The 22,238-nt window shown below is 42.8% G+C and overlaps 1 protein-coding gene across 3 annotated transcripts in view; it reads left to right on the plus strand.

The window, feature by feature from the left end:
* The first annotated feature begins 2,508 nt into the window (after positions 1-2,508).
* Positions 2,509-22,238, plus strand: part of Il33 (interleukin 33) — a 36,126-nt gene continuing 16,396 nt past the window's right edge. Inside the window, exons 1-2 of one of the 3 annotated variants that reach the window (XM_031390073.1) lie at positions 2,637-2,671; positions 4,590-4,627. The gene's annotated coding sequence lies outside the window, so the exon portion shown is untranslated. Of the gene's footprint in view, positions 2,672-4,589; positions 4,628-22,238 lie in introns of all 3 variants that reach the window. The other 2 variants (XM_031390076.1, XM_031390071.1) reach the window with 2 other exon arrangements.

Consider the following 22,238-nt stretch of genomic DNA (forward strand, 5'->3'; position numbering starts at 1 on the left):
CAGAAAACACAGATATTTACACTATGATTCATAACAGTAGCAAAGTTCTACTTACGAAGTAGCAACAAAGATGATGTTATGGTTGTGGGCCACCATGACATGAACAACTGTATTTTAGGGGTGGCAGCAATAGGAAGGTTGAGAACTACTGCTTTAAGCAATTTAGAAGATATAAAATCATACATATGGGGATTGTTAAGTCACATCTGTCTTTCCAAATGTCCCTGCCTATATCCTTAATAAATCCAATTCTGGGGCTGGTGAAATGGCTCAGCGGGTAAGAGCACCGACTGTTCTTCTGAAGGTCGAGAGTTCAAATTCCAGCAACCACATGGTGGCTCACAACCACCCGTAATGAGATCTGACGCCCTCTTCTGGTGCTGTCTGAAGACAGCTAAAGTGTATTCATTTATGATAATAAATAAATCCAATTCTGCTTTATAATGATTCAACCTGAACTTCTTTTCTACAGTGTAAATCAAGATCCTAACCACTGGTGGGGTGGAGGTCCCCTGCGTGGGGACCTTTACAGGCTAAGGACAGCAGTACCACACTAGTCTCCTGCTCCCACTAGCTCCTACTTCAGTCATGTGGCTTATGAATTATCTTTGTGGTACTAAAGTGGAGAACTAAGAGAGAGATAGAGAGCCATGTCCATGACTTCCACAGGGCAAACCCTGAGTTCATCCGTGGCCTTGACCCCATTCGTTCGGTAGACAGCACTTCCTTTTCTAGTTATGTTCTTTGTCACGGCACAAGGTGAATGAGCCAAGAGGTTGGGAAAGATATCAAGCATTAGCTTGGTGACTTCCCCAGATGGGTAGCTGTCTGATGGTCAGGGTTTTTTTTTTTTTCCACCCACTAGCCCATGATTCAGTAGGCTGAAGTCTGCCTGGTGAATAATGGTTAATGAGAGAACCCCTCCTAGGAGCCATCTGTCTTCTTTTTATATCATTTCCACTGTTCATTAGTGAGCAAACCTGAAAATATTTCACTAGCCGTCTGCTTAAAGGATTGTAGCACGTGTGCTGGCATTTTAATTTTCAGATTGAGTCATGGGACGTGTACCTTACTCTTCCTCCCGCGTGGGGAAGGTAGGCACTCTGTGAATGTCCTCCGTCTGTCTCTTAGCGTCTCCCTCCTCTGTTCTCTCAACCCAACCGCATCTCCTCACAGAGCTGAAGGTATCATGCATGACCTGGCATTCCTGTTCCACCCTCCACTTTCTACCGTACAGTGCACATTCCTCCGAGTTCATCCCGTCTGGCAAGCTGCCGAGGCTCTGGCTGCCTGTTACTAGGGATCCATTCCTGGTGCTGCTTATTGGCTTCAACTCCACATCAGTCTGTTTGCAATGAAGTTTCTATGCAAGAAGGCAAACACTACTTATCCCTAGAAATATGTCTTTGTTATTTTTTTCTTCAAGCTACCTTGTTTGTTCTATATGGGAACCACAGATTTTTATTGTCTTTTTGTTGTTGTTGTTGTTGTTTGTTTTTGTTTTTTTCAAGACAGGATTTCTCTGTGTAGCCCTGGCTGTCGTGGAACTCACTCTGTAGACCAGGCTGGCCTCAAACTCAGAAATCTGCCTGTCTCTGCCTCCCAAGTGCTGGTATTAAAGGCGTGCACCACCACTGCCTGGCTGATTTTTATTGTCTTGATGGTGACTTTACTTCATATGAAGTAATCACTTTAGTCAGGTTATCCTAACAGATTTTTGTTTCCTCTTTCCCCGTGTGGATTCTTCCAGCCACTAGTGTTTGCTTTCCTTTATCATCATCATCATCATCATCATCATCATCATCATCATCATCATCATCATCATCATCATCATCATCATCATCATTTGGTAGTTTAATTGCTCTGTGGTCAGAGTAGGGAGTTAGATCAGCTATGTTGAGGTACATGGAGCTCTGAGAGCTTCTATCTGTAGATAAGTTGCCTAAATCTGTTGTGCCATAGGGAATGATTTTATTATCAAAGAATTTGAAAGAAAAAAAAGTGACATCTTCATGAAGGTTGCAAAAGAAGCCAGTGGCAAAAGTGAAATAGAAAACCAGAAGACTGTCCATAAAGGAGTGTTGAAGGTAAAACTTGGGAGTTTAATTTCCCATGAGCCAATCTGTGAAGGTGAGGGGTAGAAGAGTTGGGACGTGAAGATGGGGGAGGGCTGTATGTGAGCTAGTTCTGCTATAAGTCTGGAAGAAGGAGGGGGGGACACAAAACCCATCATTTGGAAGTTAAAAGTTATAATCAAGGCAGGCGAGGAGAACAGGTGGTCTGGCCATTGTAGTTCCAGTCCTGGAGGCTAAGGCAGGAAGGTCGGGAACTGAGAGGCCAGCCTAGGCTACATAGCAAGATCTCATCCCCCACCACCACCCGCCCCCAACACACATAAAAAAATGAAGATATAAAGGAAAGGCAGAGGGGAAGCAGAAACCAGCGAGCCTTAGATGTTTACAGAATGACAACAGTAATGTTGACAGGAATGCTATTAGCTTATTGAAAAGAAGTGAGAAAAGTTGGCCCCATCCTGCCTCCCACGGCTCTCTTCTGAGACCATTTGGTTCTCTGCCAAGTTTTGGGGAAATAAAAAGAGCCCGAGAGGCGCTCTGCACAGAGGAGAAACTGCAGCTGCCGAAAAGGGAGAAATCAGGACAGGATTACCAAGGTAAGACCGAGACCAACACTGTGGGAAATATTTCATAGGTTTTGCAATGAACAGTCTTAGGACCTACAGAGCGCCCCTCCCTTCTTATGTCTGAGAAATAAATCACTAGGCTGCTTTGTTGTCATTGCTAATAGATGTGGATGCAAAATAGTTGCTACTAGCTCATAATGCCATTTGCTTTCCTCTGGGTGATGTTTAAAATTATTAATAAGTTGCGCGCTGTAGGCAGTGTTAGGCTGTAAATCCCCACCGCCATGAACTTCACAAAGCAAGATGGTAGGTAATTCGGCTTCCTCCTTTCATGCTTAGCAGTCCCCCACAAGTGGCTGTCAGTAAAAGGAAGGTCTCAGAAAAACTGAGAACAGAGCATTTGTGGAAAAAAATAAGGAATCGACTATCTAAATGGATAAAAAATTTTAAAACTCATCAATTGTGATACTATTCACTCAAGAGACTTTCTTCTCAAGACTGCTGGTCTTTGTGCTCGTGGTAATTTTTCTTTCTTATACTTTTCTCTCCTCTGTATACATCAGTGGTTCTCAACCTTCCTAATACTGTGACTCTTCAACAGTCCTTTATGCTCTGGTGACCCTTGACCATAAAATTGTTCCATTGCTACTTCATAACTGCAATTTTGCTACTGTTATGAGTCGTAATGTAAATATCTTATATGCAGGATATCTGATATGTGTCCCTGTGAAAGGGTGGTTCGACCCCCAAAGGGGTCTTGATCCACTGATGGAGAATCACTGCTGTAACTGTATGCATGTGCTTCAGATATTTTAGTACAGAACACAGCATGAAATACCCTAAGCCCTGGTCATGCAGGAGCCAGAGACTGTGTGTGGCTGTCTTCCCAATCTGCACTTGCTTGTCTGCTTCCTCGAGTCATCCTTGCTTGCTACTATGGTCCACCGCTGGGTCCAGCATCCTGGAAAACTGGTTTTCATGTTTGTCTTTCAAATCCTTGGTGTTCCTCTTCCAATTTCCTCCCAGATGACACACAGCTCTGTATTCCAAACATCTCAGCATCCTCTGATTTCTCAGAGTGGGGGGCCCCTGAGCCTTGTCACACAGGAAGAATTTCCTTAAACAGTTAAGTACGCCTCATAGCTTGCACTATTGCCCTCCTGGCTCACGTTTCACATTTTCTCCGTTCTTCTCTGAGAGGTTCTGGGATCTCTGTGCAACTCTAAGCAATAACTTCTGATTTCCTCTGGCACCTAGATGCTATTTCTTTGGATCATTGTTAACAGCGTGTACTCCACATTTACAGAGAAAATAATTCCATGGTGAGCTTTAACTTTCATGCATCGGTTGAGATAGGGTTGGGAGTAGATAAAAAAGGTGACAGATTAGGACTGCTACTCTGAGGTCTTCCAAGGGTCACAGGAAAAGAGCCTTGTGGGCAACTTCTGGGAAAAGGAATGTTGTCAATGCTCCATCCAGAAATTAAATCATCGGAAGGAAACGCCACAAAGACACACAGCTCTGGGAGGGAATAAATATGTGCCTAGGAACATTTATGCTAAAGAAGTCTGATAATATGTTATTTTGTTTTGTGTTTTACAACTCGAGTCTGACTCTGCCAAAAATCAATGTATCTTTTATGTAACAGTTGACACTTTTGCAAACATTGTGTGTATAAAGTTGGGGACAATATTATACACATATATATTATAAGGGATGCTCCCCCCTTTGAGGATCAATTTGCAGAAGGGACAGTTAGATACTGTAAGATCACATATGAACTCATCAAACAGTAGAAAGGAACCGTAATTCTGTGGAGCAATGTAAAATGATGGTCAGGTCAAAGACTTCAGGGTCGCGGTCGGATCTCTTTATCTCGGCATTTCCTTACCATTTCTCTGGTGTCGATGTCTGGGTGCAAAAGGAACTTTTTGTTTGTTTGTTTTAGGGTGCTGTGACTCAAACCCAAGGCTTTGGACACATTAGGTAAACAAGTTACTACTGAACTGTCTCTCCAGCCTGTGACAGGCACTTCTTTTTTTTTTTTTTAAAGTAATTTTTTTTTAAAGATTTATTTATTGTATGTACATGAGTACACTGTAGCTGTCTTCACACACCAGAAAAGAGTATCAGATCTGTTACAGATGGTTGTGAGTCACCATGTGGTTGCTGGGAACTGAAATCAGGACCTATGGAAGAGCAGACAGTATTCTTAACCACTGAGCCATCTCTCCAGCCTGACAGGCACTTCTAAAAGAACAATCCTTTGGATATGGGAAGTTAGGGTATGGGAAGTTTGGGGAACTTTCCCCTTGCTGCCAGCTTCTGACAATACTGCTTTTGCCATCGGTAGGTTATAACCCTGAGGGTTTTTTCCTTTCGTTTAGGGGAGACACATGATTTAGTGCAATAGAAAAAAAAAACCCACAAGTTTTAGTGGCAGCTTCAAATCCATTATCTAGCTATCATTTATCAGCTATGCGAATCTGGATCTTACCCAACATTCTTAAGCCTGATTTTTGCTTCCTCTTGTATGAAATGTGACACAAAACTATCAAATAAACAAATGCCATTAAAACCCTACTCAAGAGAAGGTCTGGGACTGACTCCACAGGTCAGAAGTGGCTGTCAGAGGTGACAGTCAGATTCCATCTCTGACCGTCTACTGAAGGTGAGATGTTCATAGCCAACGATCCTGTTCTCGAAACCCTTGTGACACAAATGTTACCATCTCGATTTGTGGCACCAAGAAAGTGAGATTCTGAAAGGTTGATACATTTCAGGTCAAGGGTTAAAATCCAAGGCTAAGTTTCATTAAGAAACAACAACAGAAGGCAAAGAAGTAAGCAAACTTCTAAGCCAAAGTCATTAATGTCTTTAAGCCTCTCTGGGAAGAAACGCTTTTGATTCAAAATTCCCATCATTTTCAAATGCAAAATATTCCATTATAGTGAGAAAACACTATAGTCCGCCACCTCTTTGGCCAGGGCTGAACCCACTGCTACCTTAGTGAGAGGTTCCCCCCAGCTCCTGCCTCTTCTCTATTTCTTTTCTAATTGCTGTTGCTATGAACAAGAAAGGTCCACCCACAAACTTGGCTAGGTGCTTTCCTGGTTATATCGAGTTCCCTTCCACATTGAACACCTCATAAATCAAATGATTTTTTTTTTAAAAAAAAATTCCTTAGCAGTTTGAGTCCATATGAGAATGCAATAAAAAAAAAAAAAAAAAAAAAAAAAAAAAAAAAAAAAAAAAAAAAACATCAAAAGAATGTTTTGCTCATTAATTCCCATGGAGACTCGACACCTTGGGGAGGAGTTTAACCGAACTTCACTGTTGTGTATGGCTATTCTGCTCATCTCAACCTGTAGCTTGCTGGCTTATGAATGATAGATACTGAAGAAACTATATTTAGTCAAGTTATATTTTTCTTAGCTCACTCATTTGTGCATGCACTCATGTGCACCTGTGTGTGCCTGGGCATGTGCATAGGTCTGTTGGTGCGTAGATCACAGGACAACCGTGTAGAATCTTTTCTCTCCTTCCACCTTTATGTGGGTTCTGGGGATCGACCTGGGCTCCTTGGATTTGCATAGTACGTGCTTTCATCAGCTGAACTTTCTTGACAGCTCCCTAACCTTCTCCTCGTTTAAAGAAAGTTTTAGATTTTTGAGACAAGGCAGAATGCTGTAACCCAGGTTAGCCTGGAACCCCTCAGGCTAGCCTTGAACTCATGACAATCCTCCAGCCTCAGCCTCTCAAATGCTGGTATTAACCACACACAGGGTTGTTTTTTTGTTTTGTTTTTTTTCTCTCTTTTTTTTTCTCTCTCCCATATGGGAAGATAAGCTTTTAACTGTTTTTTGTTTTTGTTTTTGTTTTTTTTTCTCTCTCTCTTGGAGCTTACCATAACCAAACAGGAGCGTCCTCAACCCTGAATGTGTTAGTTCAGGTTGTTTTCCTTTCTGGGTTGTATCTTCTGTTATCTTCTATGCATATATTGTATATATCCTGTCCAGATTCACACCAATCATGTTTTTAAATATTATGTGGCTAGGTGTGGAGGTGCATGACTGTCATCAAAGCACTGGAGAGACAGAGGCAGGCAGATCTCTGTACATTCTTCCCAGGTCTATATAGAAAGCAAGTTCCACCACAGCCAGGATTCCATAATGAGAGCCTGCCTGCCTCAAAACAAAAGCAAGTCCACTTTGAAGAAGGCACATATTTTTTTCTTCACTGACCTAAGAGTATGTTTTGTGAATACAAACATAACTGTCATTATGCAGTAGACATTTAATATAATAAACTGGGTGCCTTTATATTTTTTTGTGTTCTTTTCTCATATATTACATCCCAACCACAGTTTCCCCTCCATCTCTTCCTCCCAGTCTTCCCCCATCGATGCCTACCCTTTCCTCCAGATCCAGTCCCTCTCCTCATCGGCTCAGAGAAGAGCAGGCTTCCCAGGGGCATCAATCAAACACTGTGTAAAAAGCTATAAGACCAGACACCTACCATCACATTAAGGCTAGGTAAGGCAGCCCAGTAGGAGGAAAAAGATCCCACAAGTAGGCAAGAGAGTCAGGGACAGTCCCTCCTCCCATTGTTAGGATTCCAACAGGAACATTGCCAAGCGAGTCAGCCATAACATATAGGTGGAGGATCTAGATCAGACCCCTGCAGGTTCCCTGACCTCTGCAAGTTAAACTGGGTGCTCTTGAGGAATACAAACAGCTTAAGAGAATGTCCCGCGTAGGATGTGATGTCAAGCTTGTGATCTGGACATTTGACTATTATCTCCTTCACTATATCCAGTCGAAGGTGCCTCCTTGGTATCAGATCCATGAGAGCAGACTCAGAGACAGAATCGTTAAAGCTATTGGTGTTCTGATAATGACAGCGGGGAGTCTCTTTGGTATGATCTTTGAGAAGAGGAGTACGTAACAGTCCTTTCCATTCAGTCTTTTCAATTCGAACTTAGTTCTCACACTTACAACCTCAGGAAGATTCAGCGTGCTATCGGCCCCATTTAAAGTGTCGAGGTAGAGATGCAGAGGATGGCTGCTACCACATATAAGTCCGTCCCACAATGTTGGTACATCTTCAGACCTCTGAATAGTACTTCTGCTAACATGTGATGCATAATCATTAGACAGTGGAATGCAATATCCAAGGTGTGGATTGATGCTTGCCTCCATGGCTTGGAACTCTCATTATTTCTACATGGAAAGCCCCTATGCCCTTAACTTTCAAACTTCTCATCATCAGCTAATATTATTCAGTGCATGATGATGTTGTTATTAGTCTTTCCTTCTGAGAAGACCAGTGTTTTCAGCCCAATTTCTAATAAGCAAAACTGAGACCACTAGGAATCCTATGCAAAAATAATAAAAACAGGAAGAGTGGGAGGGGATGGAGATGCCCACGAATTGGAATGAGTAGAAGCAAGAGCCACCAGCCTTCCACAATTACGTCTCTGAAGCCTGGCAGCTGAATGCCAGCATTGGGAAAGACTCTTGTTTTGGCCTTTGATCGTGCCAGCTGGCTTGGGAAAGTGTCATTGTGAAACACAGAGCTTTTAACTGCCTGCTCTACAACGTGAGTGTTTCCATCACCCTCCAATGTGGCCATCACAAACACTTGAGAAATCCCCATAAGAGCTTCACTTGGGCCTGACAAATACAGAGGTGGATGTTCTCAGCCATCCATTGAACTGAGCACAGGGTCTGCAATGGAGGAGCTAGAGAAAGGACCCTAGGAGCTGAAGAGGTTTGCAGTCCCATAGAAGGAACAACAATATGAACCAACCAGTACCCCCAGAGCTCACAGGGACTAAACCACCAACTAAAGAGTACACATGGAGAGACCCATGGCTTCAGCTGTATATGTAGCAGAGGATGGCCTTGTTGGACATCAATCAGAGAAGTCCTTGGTCCTGAGAAGGCTTGATACCCCAGTGTAGGGGAATGCCAGGACAGGGAAGTGGGAGAGGGCGGGTTGGTGAGCAGGGGTGGGAAGATGGGATAGGGGGTTTTCAGAGGGGAAAGCAGGAAAGGGGATAACATTTGAAATGTAAATAAAGAAGATAGCTAACAAAAAAAGCTCAAAAAAAAACTGCACTAGGAGTGACTATAGACTTTGTACAAGAGAGAGCTTTCCTATGCCATATGGATATATTTGAACTAACTTTCTAATGAAGGTGATATGAAATAGTATTTTAATTGGAAAATATTTCATAGTTGCTTTGTCTTCTGAACGCCACTGTGAACTTACAGTTTTACTATTGTTTTGGCTAAGTCATTTTAGTTAGGTATTCTTTTGAGTCAAATTGCCACAGATGACAACTTGATCTGCTTAATTTTTAAAGTGTTGATGTTATTCTCTTATTAATTATTATTATTATTACTATTATTATTACTATTATTATTTTGTTTTTCAAGCAAGGTTTATTTGTGTAGCCTTGGCTGTCCTATAACTAGCTCTGTAGTCCAGGCTGGCCTCAGACATGCAGAGATCTGCCTGCCTCTGCCTCTTGAGTGCTGAGATTAAAGGTGTCCACCACCAACACCTGACTTTTTTTAAAAAGAGGTATATTTAGTTTGATCTCTGAGTGTCTCTCTGCCTGTGTGCATGTACACTGTGTGTATTTCTTATTCCAGTGGAGGACTGAAGAGTAACCGGGTCCCTTGAAACTAGAGTCTAAGATGCTTGTGACCTGCCACATAGCTGCTGGGCATCAAACCCAGGTCCTCTGCAGGAACAACCAGTGCTCCTAACCACTGAGCCACATCTCCTGCTCTTAATTTTGGCTTTATTTACAGGGTTTCTTTTAACTTGGAAGTTAGATTAGCTCCTGGAGGAGATAGGGGTCTGTTTAATAGCTTACTGCATGAGCTAAACGTTCAACTGAAGCTTTTAAATTTGAAAACATTTCATACATTGAGATGAATAAATATGTGCAAGTGTAAATACTGAAATTTAAAAAACAAACAGACAAACAAACAAACAGTAGAATGATTCTGCCACCCAGCATAAAAAGGAATGCTTCTGGGACCCACCTGGGAGATGAGTCCATGGGTGAAGGTTCCCGCCCCCCACTCCTGACAACCTATCTCAACTGCTGGAACCCACATAAAGGGTTAGATATGGTGGTTCCAATCTGCAATCCTAGCAGTCCTAGGGCAAGATGGGAGGCAGAGACAGGAGAGCCAGCCACAGGTTTGCTTATACAATACAGTAGAAGAAACAAGAAAGACCCTACCTCAGAAACAAGGTGGAAGAACTGAATCCCCAAACTGTCCTCAGACCTTCAAAAGCACACCATGGCAGACAGTCAACAACAACAACAACAACAACAACAATAATAATCTTTAGTAAAATGCTTCTAATACGTAAAAAAAGTCCTCCTGTGCAATTATTTAAAAATAGCCTCACACAATAATAATAATAATAATAATAATAATAATAATAATAATAACACTTTTAATAAAATGTTTCTATACTTTAAAAAAATCCTCCTGTGCAATTATTTAAAAATAGCCTCACACAATAATAATAATAATAATAATAATAATAACACTTTTAATAAAATGTTTCTATACTTTAAAAATCCTCCTGTGCAATTATTTAAAAAGAGCCTCTTCTCCACCCCCAGAGGAAGTGAGTTTTGTGTTTATCCTCCCTTTTTTCCTTTTATGGTTATATAAAAGTTGATTTTTCAAAGTCTTTTTTGACTGAGAAGGAAGGTTGTTGCTATAAAACCTAGGCTGGCCTTTGGACTCATGATCCTCTTGACTCAACTCTGAGACCATAGGCACCCCTATTCCTAGCTCAAAGTCTTGAAAACTCATTTTGTCATTATCTGTTCATCTATAATTGCTGGTGCTTGATTTATATACCTGTGATACCCATAATAATTTTTATATAAATATAGATTTTGGGGTAAATATGCCAATGTGGTATTTTACTGTCTCATGAGAACAAACTGAGACCACCTACCGTGTGTGTGTGTGTGTGTGTGTGTGTGTGTATGCATGTGTGTGTGTGTGTGTGTGTGCATGTGTGTGTGTGCATGTGTGTGTGTGCGTATGTGTATGGTATATGTACTCCTGTGTGTGGGGTGTATGCACATGGAGGCCAGGGGTGCCCAGCTCTATCACTCCCTGCCTAATCCCCTGACATGAGGTACATAACTCACCCTACAGTCAGGTTGGCAGCCAACAAGCCCGAGGGATCCTCCTGTCTCTGTCCTGTAGCAATGAAGTAGCAGGCACATATGGCCTCACCTGATGCTTTATGTGGCTGCTGGAGATTCAGGCTCAGTTCCTCATCAGTTAGCACAATAGGGCTCTCCCTTTCTGAGCCCCATTTCCAGCTTTTTAAAGGCTTTAGGTCCACACTTGAGAAAGGGGGCTGAAGCCGTTGAAAGTCACTCCCAGGACTCTGCCTTCGTCTAATAGACACCTCAGCCACCCCTTAGCATGGCTGGCTCGTGGTTCTTTAAGGGCTGACAACTTTGTGTTTAATCAGAAGCTCATCTTCTGTCTAACAGGAAAGAAGAATGTTTTCCATCCTTTAACTGATAGTCCCCTTAACTTAAAATTTTTTTCTTAGGTTACTTAATCCTTATTAACTAAATAACGACTCTTAAGAATTATCATTTTTTATTACTACTGTTGACCAAGAAAACTGTGAGTGTAGAATACATGCATTTTAGAATCCACTGACTATCTCTCTCCCTTATCAGCAGCAGCAGCAGCAACATCAACAAAAGCTGGCATTTTATTGATTTTTAACAAATATATTGAATATTGCACAAAATTGAACAAATCATATAGTTTAATGAACTGTCATGAACTACACATACCTATTTAATTATTTAAACAAATCAGAAGACTACTGGACCCAAGAAATATCAGAATTCACCTCCCTAGTAATCCATCTTAAAGGTAGCATGATTCCTAATGTCACACAAGGTCCTCTGTGCATAACGCTGCTTCAGGCAATGGCAGAGAAGAACAGTGGTCCCATGAGATTATAGTGCCAACATGACACAGGGGCCATCTTGCTTTGTGTAACCACACCCTGTAGTGGTCGCACAATGCTATATTTCTCAGCATGTGTCTCCATCAGTAAGCAATACATGACTGTGTAACTGCGTAGTGTTGACTGATCCAGAATTTGCATCCTGCTTCTGCCTTCCCCTCAGCATTATATGTTTCTAACATACAGCTCTGCTGCTTGTCTGGGTAGCAGAAGCGATTTTACTTCACATAGCTGATAAGAATTCCCCTAAATATTTGTACCTCTACTTATCTATTACAGCTCGGATGGGCACGGGTGCTATTCCCTGCTTAGAGTGTATGCATTCCCTGGGTGCCTTCTGCCCTCAGTATTGAGTTCATACCTTCCAGGCAAACTTGTAGGACAAAGATGTCATTTGTTGAGCTTTGGTGGGAAATGCCACATTGTTTTCCATAGAGGTCATAGAAATCTACACTTTGACCAGCCATGCACAAAAAATTCCAGATTTACCCCAAAGTTGTCAGTGCTTCTGGAATTTTCTCTCTCACCCATCTTAGACATCCTGATACCTTGCCTAGAAACATGTTCTGCCAGTTTGAGGAAATGTCGTTTATTTGGGCCTTTCCCCTCACTCCAGACATGTGTTAAACACACATTAGGAAAAAGGTCTTCCTATGATTAGCGTTTGGGAACAGAGGCCCTCCTCAGCCACGTACTAGAGGCAAAGCGAGGTTAATATGGGAAGAAAACACTAGTAAAACAAGCAAGCCCTCACATTGCACTTGTGTTTCAGAAACACAGTGGATCAGAAATACGTTTAAAACATTCTAGTGCTGGGTGGGGTGTCATAGGGTTTTAATCCCAGCACTTGAGAGGTGGAGAGAGGGGGCTGAAAGTCAATCTGGGCTATGCAGTGAGATCCTGTCATAATCCCTTGTTCAAATGCTCTGCTGCAGTGTTTTTGTGTGTGTGTGTGTGTGTGTGTGTGTGTGTGTTTGTTTGTTGTTTTTTAAAGAAAAGAGTCAATCCTACAGTGGGGGCAGGGGGTGGAGCACAAAGAACAACTTTGAAGGTAGTTGCATTAAGAAATTTTGGTTAGGCTATGGTTGAGCCATTACAAATTAATTATAACCTACCCCACTAACTTTCTTAGTTAACTTGCAAGCACTTTACTAGGCAGTAGTTGACCTGTGAATCAAGCACACACATTTACATCAGAATTACATATGGATTTCTTTTATTTTGAGATAATGTCTCACTCTGTAACCCAGACTGGCCTGGAACTCTCTATGTAGCCTAGGCCAGCCTTGAACTTGTGACAGCCCTCTTGGCCTCAGCCTCCTGAGTACTGAGATTACAGGTATGAACTTACATGCCTGGCTTAAAAACATAGAAAGGAGCGTGCATGCATTTGTGCATGCATGGGTGTATGTGAATGTGAGTGAATGAGTGGAATGAGAGAGAGAAAGAGTGTGTGTGTGTGTGTGTGTGTGTGTGTGTGTGTGTGTTTATAATTAAATGGAGTTGGTTCCTCTCCATGACTGCAATTTTGCTATTGTATCTATTTGCTTTGAGCTTCCTTCTTTGGGTCTTAAACGTTAAAGTCTAGAACCTTCTTTCCTGATTGCTACAAACACATGCTTCACTCTTTCAGAAACTCCCCTAGTAATGTTTTCTAAGGTTGCCTTTAAATGCAGTCTACAGGTGCGTAGGGTCTATTCTAGAAGCTTCTTGGAGCATCCTGTGCACCAAGAATGGAGTTGGGGATACTGCTCTAAATATAACCCCTGTGGAATGTGGGGAAAAACAAATTCCCTTTTAGTGTTTTGTGTACTGGAGAAATTCAAAGGAGCTGGCTCCTTTACGAGGGTAGTAACTTAAAGAGACAGTGTGCTTTCGTTTGAGGCCCAGCCCCTACATCCAAAGCACCGCAGTCTGGAAAATCTCATGCTTCCCTTAAAAAACAAACAGCAAAGCAGTTGATGACATTCAGAGCCTTGCCAGAAACGTTCTTCTAGCTACGGTCTGGGTCTGTGCACACTACGGAAATCATCGGAAGCTTAGCTGCAAGTTTTCACCCTCCGTTAAGCAGTCTATTTTGCCTGAATCACTGCCAGCCGTAGTCCTTCTCAAACCTGGCAGACTATCCCTGCAGTAAATTAGGCAAGAACTAGAAATCATTTGTCATGCATGCATATAATATTTTCTCTTCATGAGTGAGCAGAGTGATACATTTTGAGGTCACCATTCCTTGTAAACTGGCTTCCTTTGAAAGCCTTTGACATAAACATTTCAGACAGCGAGCCACAGCCACAGTCGTTTTTAAGGGAGCTGAAGTAAAACAAACTGGATTTTCCCTACCCCAGTTTGATGAACTGATCGATTCAAAAGCCATGGTATGGGCTGGCACCTTTTCTCTTGTATATTCCTCAGGAAAGCCTTTGTATATACTGAACTTTCTCCTACCAGCCCTCGGCTGCCTTCCAACACAATGTTGTGACGAACATTCTGTGAGTCAGCTTTAAGCACATGTCTACAACCTGCCCGTTCTACCTGCCCGTTCTACCCCCCTACCGTCTTCCAAACTATAAGGAAACAAATAAGACTCCGTTCCCTCCCACTATGCAACACAGTGAGCAGACCGGCATGGTCTTCCCAGAGAAAGGCTCGCTAACAATGTAGTCAGTTATGCATTCCTATACACGAAACAAGAATGGCCAAAACAAACAAACCCCTCCCTCATAGATGACATCGTAATTTTCCTCATACTTTATCTCTTCTCTGCTGTTTAACATGTTAAAGAAACACCAGGAGAACAGGAGCATGATATCTACAACTGGCCTGTGAGCCGAAACACCCGAGTCCTGGTCCTGGGCCCAGCTGACTCCTGCTCACTATGCCACATGCATTCCCAGGAAGATAAGGTGTTTGGGGCCATCGCTGCACTCTCGGGAGGGCTTCCTAGACACCAGAAGTATTTCTTTGACTATCAGGTGTTAGCTTTAAGATCCTGGGGCTACCCCTGCGCAAGGATGACACGCAAATTCGTGAAGCGTTCCATATTTTTTTTTAAAAAAAAAAAAAAGATCCTGGGGCTAGTGTAAGACACAGTCGTCCACCCAGAAGCCTACTCTGAACTTTGGTTTTGTTCACCTCCAGCTTTTCTCTGTCTTCGGGAACTGACGTTATAATCTCCCATTTAAAGGTTCGGCGGTTTCACAAGTAAGAAATCAAGACCTTCCTTCCACCTTCGCTCCTGCTTGAGATCCTTTGGTACCTTTGGATCTGAGGACTGACATCTTTAAAAAGTTCTGAAAGGCTCTCAATCATCACGTGTATCTTCAGTATTGCTCCTTCAGACACACAAGTAGACTGTCCCACTCTACGCTCCGAACTTCCTACCCCCTTTCACATCCCCTTCTCTCTGTGTCTGTGAACTGTATCTGAGCGAAGGCGCTTACACACTTCCCAGGTCAAGGACTTGCCTTCCCCGTGTCAAGTCTGCGGCTTAGCTGATACGTTCAGTGTTCGGTTTAGTGCTGTTTTCAAGGTTTCAAGTTCATACTTTTTTATTTCTTTGCTTGATAAACAGATGAAAAATCAGTTGTTACACATGTCTCGGCAGATTGTTCTAATGAACGAAGCCTTTGTGGTTGGTCTCTGCTTCTTTTCTCTGCGGGCTCCTGCCACCATCCTCAGAACTCCTATTTACTTTGTAAAATTGGACTATAAGCTGTTCTTTTGCCTCGAAGCCTCTCCTGAGGAATAAGCTGGTGGTTTTCAGCCTGGCTATCATCTCTAAGATCTGTGTTTGCTGTTCCCATTGGTTTTAAGACACTGCAATATTAAAATTGCTTTACGCAGGGCAGTGGTGGCGCACGCCTTTAATCCCAGCACTTGGGAGGCAGAGGCAGGTGGATTTCTGAGTTCAAGTCCAGCCTGGTCTACGGAGTGAGTTCCAGGACAGCCAGGGATATACAGAGAAACCCTGTCTCGAAAAACCAAAACAAACAAACAAAAAAACTGCTTTACATTTCATTTTCTAGGTCAGAATTTGGGAAGCACAGAGGCACTGAGACGTCAGCACACACACTTGTTAGAGGGGTGTGGCTGAGACAGACTACCTAGCTGTTCCTTTGGCTTCTGGTTTATCCATCTCGCGCCTTCCTGGGTTCTGACTGCAGCCCCTTGGGAGCTCAATTTCCTGTTAGAATCTCCACCTTGGGTGTGTCCTGGGTCATATCCTCCTACCCTGGCACTTTGTGTAACTTTCTGTCTTTTCTCTGGGACCTAAAAGACGGTTTTAGAAGAAAGCTCAGCTTGCCTTCTTGCACTGTTCTGGAGACTCCAGCCCAGACTAAACTCAAATCGGAGATCCTCTGCCCCCCCCCCCTCCATCTCCCAAGTACTGGGATCGCTGGTGTGGACCACTATATGCACTCTTTGATTCTTTCTTTTAAAGGTTTTTATTTGTATTTCATGTGTACGAATGTTTTATTTGCACATACATATATGTACCACATACGTTCCTGATGCCTCTGGATCCCAGAAGAGTGTCGGATTCCCAGGAACTGAAGTAATTGGAAGTTGTGCACCAGCATGTGGGTGCCGGGAACTGACCTAGGGCTTCTCCAAAAGCAGTATGTGCTCTTAACTGCTGAGCCATCCCCCCACCCTATTCCGCCCCCCCCCCCAGGCCTGATCGTTCCTTTTAATGTTTTAGTTTCAGCATTCTTGTCAGGAAGGTTTCCATAGTAACTAATCCACCATTATGCTGGAAACAATTTTTGCCTAACTGAATTTATAATGATCAAACATAGCTTTAAACTTAGAAACCATGCATTTGTTAATAAACCAAACCATTTTGGGTTTTGTTTATGCACTGGAGTTCTATAAAATGTTACTTTTCTTTTTAGAAAAGAATTTTTTGACTTGAAATGTTTTGAGGGTTCCCTCTTCTAACCACAGCACATAGATTTCTCTTTATGACACTGTAAAACCTGCTCTTTACAGAGATCATACCCGATGGTGTCTGAGGTCTTGAGTATGACCCTTGCTCACAGGGCTGAATGATGCAGATCACACTGATCTAATGCCACATTTGCAAACTTCTAGTTGTGTTTGCTTAGCAGAGCAAACCTTTGCTATCTAGGGAATTGTAATCTCAGGATGGGAAGGAAGTCTGCTGGAATGTGAGGGCAGCGACAGAGATATGGAATGTTGGAGGATTAGAGGTCTCCACCCATTTCCCTAAAGTGTTTGCTTGGGCTTTTAGCCACTCTAGCTTGGGTAAATTACTTACATATCTGTGCTCTACTTTCTTCATCTGTGTATGACAGAACATAGTACACCCTGGCAAGATTGCTGTGATGGCCAAATGAACTATGTAAAGTACAGTACTAGGCACACAATACTTATTCAAGTGTGAATTATATATATTATATATATGTAACTGTAAAACACTTAGTTCAGTACATACTAGTCATATGGTGCTTATTCAAGTGTTAAATATATTAAATATATTTTATTATATGAATATGAAACACATTAATATATTTATAATATATGTTAAATGCATAATGTAAGTTTTTTAAAAGGTATGTTCCTGGTTGGGAATGGAAGAGAAAAATGAATGAAAGAAACAAACATTCCTATTGGATATTTCATATTCATTTTGAACTTTTATAAAAGTCACTTATGTATTTACTTATTAAGTTTTACTTAAAACCTATTCTAAATGTAGGAGAAAATTTTGGTTTGCCCTTCAGAGTTAAACTAAAGCCAAAGGTCTATTTGTTTTTGTTTTGTTTTTAAAGATTTATTTATTATTATTATACATGAGTACACGGTAGCTGACTTCAGACACAACAGAAGAGGGCGACAGATCTCATTACAGGTGGTTGTGAGCCACCATGTGGTTGCTGGGATTTGAACTCAGGACCTTTGGAAGAGCAGTCAGTGCTCTTACCCGCTGACCCATCTCGCCAACCCCAAAGGTCTATTTGTTAAGCACACCCTTTGCACCATTATGCATGCCTTTCCTCTAGCACTAACAGCTTTCTGAACACATAAAAACCAAACGAAACAAAGCAAACATCACTGTGGGTTCGCCTGTGTGCAGGAGCTAACAGTGGACAGAAGGGGACCAGGATGGCATCCTGGAGGAGAAGCAAGGAATGGGTGTGAATTCAGGTACCAAAGGGAACTCTGGGAGACAGGAAACACTGCACACATACACTCACCTCGCTTTTAAGACGGGAAACCTGATAGTGAAAGACTCAAGAAGTGGGGTTTGGGGGTATGGAGTATGGGGATCCTGAGCCTAAGACCCAAGAAGTGGGGTTTGGGGTGTGGAGTATGGGATCCTGAGCCTAAGACCCAAGAAGTGGGGCTTGGAGGTGTGGAGTATGGGGATCCTGAGCCTAAGACCCAAGAAGTGGGGCTTGGGGGTGTGGAGAATGGGGATCCTGAGCCTAAGCTCCCAGGATCAGGAAGCCAGTCTATCTTTTTCAAAATCATGCCAGACTTAATGCACACACATCAGGGACATCCAAAACACATAAAAGTACAGAGTGGGTTTTGAGAGGAAGTCAGGAAATAAAAGGATGCCCTGAACTGAATAATTTGAATGGTCAGTCTAAGATTGTAGAGCATGGGCCAGCCAGAAGGTCAGCTACTTCACTTTAGAAGGAATCGCCACCCAAGAACAAGAAGTCTGAGTCCCATTAGGCTAAGATATATAAAATTACCGCTCTGTAGGCCAAAGATAGTGGTGGGATCTCACACATCTTCAGTGGGAGATGCCTACCTTACCTAGTTCATGGAGAATTTGCAAGCACTGATCCAAACCATAAAATATGTACTGAACGCTGCTATTGATATAGTTCCTTGGAAAGTGAAGTTGATGCCAGCACAGCCCTCACTCCTGATGAGTTAGCCAGTCAATGAAAGGGACAGAGAAACAGCTTTGAAAGTGATAAGCAATGTTATAAGTGATAAGTGATGTATAAGCAAAGTGATAAGTGATGGAGTCGCCTTAGCTGTAGGATATTAGGAAGATAAACATTAGGATTACGTCAAAATGACACATTGTCTGGGATCACTGGCAAAAAACAGGTGAGCCAGGATCTGAAGGTGTGGAAGCAGGTGGGCGTTGATGAATGATAGCTGTGCCCTGTGACCTAAAAGGTACAGGGTGTGGAGGGAAATGATAGAGGCTGATGGGGAATGGAGGACGCTAGATCCAAAGAAGTAACAGCAAAGTGTAGCAGAGAGTCACAGAGAATAAAAGCCGGAGCTGGAGAGAAGGCTCGTGCTTAAAAGCTCGTGGTGCGCTTGCGCTTCGTGGTGCGCTTGCGCTAGAAATATAATAATTAAAAAAAAAAAAATACTAAGTGCCACTCACTTTAAAGGCTTAACAGAAATCTTTCCAGTAATAACACTGTCCTCCTCCTCATCTCGAGGGTGATCTGTCATTGATTTGTCAGGTTTCTCCAGGGAGCACTTCCTTTTCCAGGGAGAGGGAAATTTTAGAGCATGGGAGGAAGGAAAGACAAAGTAACTAGCTCCGAGGAGGACAAGGAAGCTTTCACTACAGCTTACCCTTCCTGTGCATCTTTTATTCCGACTTCCGGCAGAAAGGAAGTGAAACCACGGTGCCCAAGAAGGCAGAGTGTTGGTGTACGTGACCCACTGTGTGTCAGAACTGTCCTGTGATAAAGTCACACTGTGTTAGAAAGCTTAGCCATGGTCCCAGTTTCCTCTTTTTTCTATCAGCTAAAACCATGTGGTGGTTTCAACTTGATACAACCTGCAATCTCTGGAGAAAGGAGCCTAACCGAGGGGTGGGGGTGGTGTGCAGCGGGCTACACCGTATGGATGGCTTGGGGGGGATTGTCTTAGTTGGTTAATGGATGTGAAGGGATCTAGCCCACTGTGAGTGGCACAACTCCCTGGTGGGGAGGGGGACTCTTGAGCAGTATAGCAATGGAGAAATTGAACTGAATATAAACAAGCTGGCAGGGAAGCGTTCGTTTCCTTCTCCACAGCTGCGGATGCGATATGAATAGCTGTTTAAAGTTCCTGCCTTGACTTCTTCCCCCACAGAGGTATAGAACCTGAACTTGTGGGCTTACGTAAAACCATCCTTTTCCCAAGCTGCTTTTTCTTGGAGTATTTTATCACAGCTGTAGAAACAAAGTGGATCATCTGGGGACACTGCCTCCTTCTATGAGCTAGAAATATGTCCTTGAGATCCCATCACAGATTCAGGAATCTTTCTATGTTGGACCATAAAGGCTTGGCAAAATAGTCAACTGGAACTTGAGGTCCTGGAACTCAACATCACCCCATTCTATCAACGTCCCTCATGCCTTCAGGGAAAGAGCTTGTTATCAGATCTGGCTTCACTTAAAATGATCGGCGTCGCCTCTGCTAGATCATCCCTCTGGCAAGAGGTGAGCTACTGTTTATTCACTGCTAAAAGGGAGGTAATCATATCTAAACAGCTAGTGGAAAAGCCCCTGGCTCGCATAAGACGGACGGCCAAAGCTGTGCTGCTGCAGTCCCCAACACTGTCCTCATTCAGCAGTGTCCTGTGGGCTAGAGTTGACTCAGCAGTTAAGAGTGCACACTGTTCTTGCAAAGGACCTGGGTTTAGCTGCCAGAACCCACATATGGCAACTCACAACCACTGGTAAACCCAGTTCCAGGGATCTGAGACCCTCTTTAGCCTGCGCAGGCACACACTCACACACAGACATGCACGCTATGCATAAATTCATACAGGCTCGTACAGTACACAAACGTTTTTAAAACAATAGATATATCTATCTTTAAAGACTCTGACCTATTGTAAACTCCTTGCTCACCTTTCTTCTTGACCTTCAGATGTTTCTTGTATGGCAACCATAGTTTTTTTAAAAAAAAAAAAAAAAAAGAAAGGCCAGGACACAGAGCTCAGTTGGTAGAATGTTTGCTTGGCATGAGCAAAGTCCTGCGTTCAATCCTCAGCATCCCAGAAATTAGGCGTAATGGAGGCCTGTGCTTCTAGCACTTGTGAGATAGAGTCAGGAGGGTCAGAAGACCCAGACTGAGTCATTAAGGAGGTAGGTGCAGTGGATAAAGGTGCTTCCTACTAAACCTGATAACCTAAGTTTGATGCTTGGAAGCCCTGGAGTCGAGGAGAGCAGCGGCCCTTGCCAGTTGTCCTATGATTGATTATTCATGGCACAGGAATAACAAATAAATGTAATTTTAAAAAGTCCTCTACTCAATGACTTGTATCAAAGTCTGGGATACGTGAATTTCCGCCTAGAAGAGGAGAGGTGATAGGAAAGAAAAGAGGGAGGGAAGGAAGGAAGGGACAGAGGGAGAGAGGGAGCAAAGTAAGAAAAAGAAATGGAAAAAACAAAAAACAAAGCCAAATCACATCCATATTGCTCACAACCTTTCTTTGGCTCATCCTGTCTTTTAAGTTGAGGCCAAGCTTCTTCCTTTGGCTTCTTGAGGCCAACCAAACATGCCTCCTGCTCTCCACCATCTTAACCTCACCTACTATGTTCCTGACAGCCTATTGTGGTTCAACCAGGCCACCCCTGTTCTTTAAGCAGATTAGGCCCTGGCTTGAATTGAACCCTTACCCTGGAGTGCTCTTTGCCCAGAAGGTGTTTCTGCCCCACCCCCAAATTCCTTGCACCTTGTGGAAGGACCTTTGACATTACATTGGGGCTGTCCTTCCTCAGCACCTGCTTTGCTCTAGGTTCCTGACGTCAGTGTTCGGGAAAATTGTATTTGCCTGAATATTACTCAACAGCTCCCAATGTGGAGTAAACTTCAGAAGGCAGAATTTTCACTGGCTCACCACTGCTGCCCCAGCACCTAGCCTAGTAACAACTGTTTGACTTATTATTGACATTATCATTCCATCATTAGACAGCCCTCTGTACACAGACACAAGCCTATCACTGCTATGACCTTAAGAGACTTCAGGGAAGTTAGATTTCCTTGTAATGATTTCCAAACCATTTAATTACTTTCTTTAGGGTCAGAGGTTGAATTTCCTCTTTTCGCTATTATCCAACTTTTCAAAGCTGAGTTTGCATGTTTAAATAAAAGTTTTCTTAAGAACCTTGCATTTGAACAGTATTGGTTACAGGAAGTCGATCTGCTTCACAAAGGTTTCAAAGATTCTCACTAAGAAAAGAAAGGCAGCAGCCAAACCAACATTCTGATGACACATCAACAGCTTTGATTAGCGAAGAGAACTGCCTGGCACCTAAGAGGACAGGGGTATTAGCCTGGCACCTAAGAGGACAGGGGTGTCTCTATAAAGGATTTCCTAGTTAACCGGATGTAGATAATAGTCCAAACTGAAAAGAACATTCTCACATGGTATTCCACAGGCTCATGCTCCATAGTCCCTGACCTAAAATGCCAATGCACTACTTGTTTAACGTAACTTCCTATGGCGGCCAAAGAAGCCACCATAACACATTCGTACTTTGGAAAAGATTGCAGCTCACACTTTTTTCGTTTGAGACTTGGAACTATGGAAGTTTCTCATGCTGAC

This window comes from Mastomys coucha, unplaced genomic scaffold, assembly GCF_008632895.1.
Source record: "Mastomys coucha isolate ucsf_1 unplaced genomic scaffold, UCSF_Mcou_1 pScaffold21, whole genome shotgun sequence".
NCBI lineage: Eukaryota > Metazoa > Chordata > Mammalia > Rodentia > Muridae > Mastomys > Mastomys coucha.